The sequence below is a fragment of the Loxodonta africana genome, chromosome 6, assembly GCF_030014295.1.
Source record: "Loxodonta africana isolate mLoxAfr1 chromosome 6, mLoxAfr1.hap2, whole genome shotgun sequence".
Taxonomy (NCBI): Eukaryota; Metazoa; Chordata; class Mammalia; order Proboscidea; family Elephantidae; genus Loxodonta; species Loxodonta africana.
The window spans coordinates 16414735-16419730 of NC_087347.1; the positions used below are offsets into that span (position 1 = coordinate 16414735).

Sequence of the window (4996 nt, forward strand, 5' to 3'; positions counted from 1 at the left end):
TTTCCATAGTTAGTTCCCTGGCAGATGATTAAAGTTTGGCTGCTAACTGGAAGGTAGAAGTTCAAGTTCACCAAGGGGTGACTTGGAAAAAGTTCTGGTGATCTTTGGAAAAATCAGTCATTGATAATCTTATGGAGCACAGTTCTACTCTGACATACATGAGGTCACCATGAGTTGGAACTGACTCAACAGGAACTGGTTTGGTTTTAGACTATAAATGTATGTGTAAATATATATAAATATATGTTATATATGTATATATAAAACTTTAAGGTGATGGCCAGTGAGTCACTGAATATTTGTAGGTGTCATATGTTTCTCTCTCTTTGGGAACTAAGTCACTGAAGCTGAAGAAACAGTCGCTTTGAACAATAGCCAGATGCTGTGCTACTTTGCACATAGTTGTTTATTTTTCGATAAAAGGGCAAATGTAGCTCTTATTCACATTGGCTTATAAGGACCCTGGGGGGACAAATGGTGAAGTGCTTGGCTGCTAACCAAAAGGTTGGAAGTTGGAACCCGCCCAGCTGCTCTGCAAGAGAAAGACCTGGCAATCTACTTCCATAAAGATTACAGTGAAGAAAACTATGAGGCAGTTCTACTCTATCACGACTCAGAGCAAGATACATAAAAAGACCCTATTGAAATTTATGAACTTTTTTACTATGGTTATTTATTTATTTTTTATTGAAAGCAACAGAAACTCTAGCTAATGTAAAGAGAAAAAAGACATGTTAGAAAGATATGGAGAACCTCAGAGAATCAAAGGAAAAGCTAAAAATCATAGAGGGCAATAACTTGGATCTCACCCAGGATCCAAGTAGCAGAAATTAATGGACAAGCTCTGAAGGTCTTCAGCTTTGAGATCAACTATCTTTATCTCTTTATCCTTCATCTTTGTGATTCTCCAATTCAAATTACCAGGGAAGAGAGTATGATGGACCACACTGTTCACAGCCTATTGTCTAGATGGGCTCTTAAGCATTTTTACTGGTAGAGCCTCAAGACTGTATGCAATGGAGAAAAGGTACAACATGCAGCTCTGGATGCCACTGAACTCCTTTTAACTACATCAGGTTGACATTTCATTACCTTCTGACTTTTCTTCTACCAGTTCCATGGAGCCAATCAGTTTAGACGTTCTGAAAAACCAAAAAACGAACAAACACACCAGGTGGCATTGAGTCAGTTCCAATGAGTTTTCAATGTGCTGTATAAGGTTTTCAATGACTGTGTTTCCATAGCATTTTCAGTGACTGATTTTTCAGAAATAGATTGCCAGACCTTTCTTTCTAGGGACCTTGGGGTGGACTCAAACCTCCAAACTTGCTATTAGAAGTCCAGCCCTTTAACTGTTTGCACCACCCAGCAAACTCCAGATGTCCTGAATAAAAAAAAAAATAGAGCCCATTATTTCACCAAGATCATTGTAAGTATTTAGTCACATCACACACTTACTTTTTCACGTATCTGCCTACTGAAACCCTACAAGGATTTAACTAACTGCCAAATAAAAGTAAAGTTTACTTGAAAAACTTCTTAAAATATTCATTGAGCACTTGATTATATGCAAAATATGCATTATATCAGGAAGCATAAACTTTTTGATTGACAGCACAGCGTTTCAATGACTTTTCCAGGTTATCTACTGAGCTATTCAGAACTAGACATTTAAAACTGAGGATTCTAGATAGATGTCACCTTATAGTCCACTGTGCACTATAGTTGAAATCTTTTTTTTAAGACTTAATTTCTTCAGCAGTAAAGTAAATAATTGCACTGTGGAAAACACTAGCTAGCTACTCACCAAACCTACTGGCTTCCATTCCTCTTGGGCACAGAGCTAGGTAACATTTCCCAGCCTCCTGTACAGTAAGATATGGTCATGTGACAGAGTTCTGTGATGTAGGCCACTGCCAAGCCCGGGCAATATAATTTTCCCATGCAATTCTCCAACCCTGTCTTCCTCCATTTGATGAGTGGATTGGGTCACTCATGGTGAGCATTGGAAGCCACATATTGTGTATAGTAGTGTCTCGTTCAGCCTGAGTCACTGAATGAATGTATAAAGCTGATACCCTCCCCTGCTCTGAGTTACCACTAACTGGACTTTATGTGAATGAGTGGAAAAAAATCCAGTTTTTTAACTTACTGAATTATGAGGTCTCTCTGTTACAGCAGTCAGCTTTCTTTTCATTAGTACAAACGCACACTGCATAGGATGTTTGTGAGACTTAGAAGAGAGAGTACATGCAAAAAGCTCAATAGGATTCCCAACGTATAGTTAGTAAGACTAGCAATAAATAATAATTGTTATAATTAGGTAATGCATGCTTAGCTGAACAAGAAAGGAAAAAAAAATATATACATATATATATATATATATCTCCAGTTGTTACCCAAAAGGTCAGGAAGACTTATTTAAATAAACTTTTATCTGATTTTTTTTTTTTAATTCTGCATTTGGCTGCTTATATATCTCATAGCTGTCTTCCACAAGTTATAAATTCAGAGTATCGAACTGAAGAGGGTTATTCTTTTCTTCAACTATGTCCAAGCATTGTACTTCATCCCTATAAAAATAGTGTTTACCAAAGCTCTTTAGGCCTGTCTTCTATTTTTTCTGTATCTGTATCTAACTAAAATTTCCAGGAAGAGATTGACAATCAAACTACTGAGGAAAATGGCGGTGAAAATAAATCATAATTGTGCTGGGCTTTTGTTATTTAAACTAAAATCATGGGTATTCAATTAAAAAAAAAAAAAAAAAAAGATTAAACCCAACCAAATGAAGCATTTCTCAAACCAGGAATTTCAATATTTTCATGACTAGCTTACTAAGAAAAAGCTGCAAGGCAAAATTCCTCGTCGAGTAGTCATCAGACGTTCCAGGCTGTTGGCCTACAATTTGAGGAAATATTTGATTGGCTTCATTCTTTGTCTTCTAACTTCAGAGAGTTGGAAGGAGGAGATGCCTGGTTAAAATGTTAGCTTGGTTTGAATGATCCATTTTCATACATGTACAAAAAATTTCAGTGAACAGTTCCAAATTCCTAATCAAACTTTCATGCCTGAGAAATGTAGGTGTAATTCCTCTAAAAAGAACGTAAAACTTGTTTTAATTCATATTTGCTAAGATGCAGCATTTGGAATAAAAATGTGATCTCAGTCTTGCCTCATTAATACGGTATTGACAGTCTTGGGATTCTCGAGCAATCAAACCCATATGAATGGGGCATGATCGAGATTATATTTTTATTCCAAATGCTAAAAACCAAAACCAACAAACAAACAAACAAAAAAAAACTGACCAAACCTGTTGCCATCCAGTTGATTCTGACTTATTCATAGTGACCCTACAGGACCAAGCAGAACTGCCCCATATGGTTTCCAAGGAGCAGGTGGTGGATTTGAACTGCTGACCTTTTGTTTAACAGCTGAGCTCCCAACCACTGCACCACCAGGGCTCCCTCCAAATGCTACACCTTACCAAATAAAGTCTTGTTAGACCTTGTAGGTGGTCCCATAGCGTGCACGTTAAGTATTTAATTACAGCAATGTGTGGCTGTATCCTAATCTTGGAACTACTTATACAAAAATCTCTAAATATTTTAACCAAATTTATTTTACTTAAAATTTTTCTATGATTCCTCATACAAATGTAATTAGGGCGCCTCTCACATTGTATTTTAGTTGAGCCTGTAGATGGCTCGAGAATAGGTTTGGGTTTTCTTGCCCTATTACTAGCAACTGCTCAAAGCTTGGGGCTAAATAGATGTCTAACCCAATGTTTATGTTTTGAATTAGAGAAAGATAATAACCTGTTTCAAAGAAATCCCCCTTAATTATAGGGATGGAAAGTGAGGCTCTTTCTGAATAGTCATATTTATTTGTTTATTTATTTATCTTTGTTAGAAAGAATTAAATGCCACCTAGTGACTAAGAGTGTTGTATGAAAGGAGGGAAGGTTAGCATTCACCTTGACAAGGATAGAAGAGGCCCTCAGGCCTTAAAACATGCATACAGTTAAGGCATTGCCACCTATTTTGTGGCATCTGCAGTGGGTGAATAACCACAGTTTTGGAAACCCTGCTGGCTTAGTGGTTAAGAGCTATGGCTGCTAACCAAAAGGTCGGCAGTTTGAATCCACCAGGCACTCCTTGGAACTCCTAGGGGGCAGTTCTACTCTGTCCTACAGGGTCAATATGATTTGGAATTGACTCGACAGCAACAAGTTTGTTTGTTTGTTTTTAGTGACTAAGGAGGAGCCCTGAAGCACAATGGTTAAGCAGTCAGCTGCTGACCAAAAGATTGGAGGTTCAAACCTACTCAGTGGCTCTAAGAGAGGAAGACCTGGCATTCTGCTTTCGTAAAGATTATAGCCAATATACCCCACTGCCGTCGAGTCAATTCCAACTCATTGCGGCCCTATAGGACAGAGTAGAACTGCCCCATAGAGTCTTCAAGGAGCGCCTGGAGGATCTGAGCTGCTGACCTCTTGGTTAGCAGTCATAGCACGTAACCACAATGCCACCAGGGTTTCCATAGCATATATATATATATATATATATATATATATATATATATATATATATATATACACATCATTGCTGATGTCAGATGGATCCTGGCTGAAAGTCAAGAATACCAGAAGGATGTTTACCTGTGTTTTGTTGACTGTGCAAAGGCATTCGACTGTGTGGATCATAACAAATTATGGATAACATTGCGAAGAATGGGAATTCCAGGACACTTAATTGTGCGCATGAGAAACCTTTACATAGATCAAGAGGCAGTTGTTCGGACAGAACAAGGGGATACTGATTGGTTTAAAGTCAGGAAAGGTGTGCATCAGGGTTGTATCCTTTCACCATACCTATTCAATCTGTATGCTGAGCAAATAATACGAGAAGCTGGACTATATGAAGAAGAATGGGGCATCAGGATTGGAGGAAGACTCATTAACAACCTGCGTTATGTAGATGACACAACCTTC

At 38.0% G+C, this 4996-nt stretch overlaps 1 pseudogene; it reads left to right on the forward strand.

The window, feature by feature from the left end:
* Positions 1–3945: 3945 nt before the first annotated feature.
* On the forward strand, positions 3946–4084 carry LOC111752765 (U6atac minor spliceosomal RNA; annotated as a pseudogene).
* Positions 4085–4996: the final 912 nt, after the last annotated feature.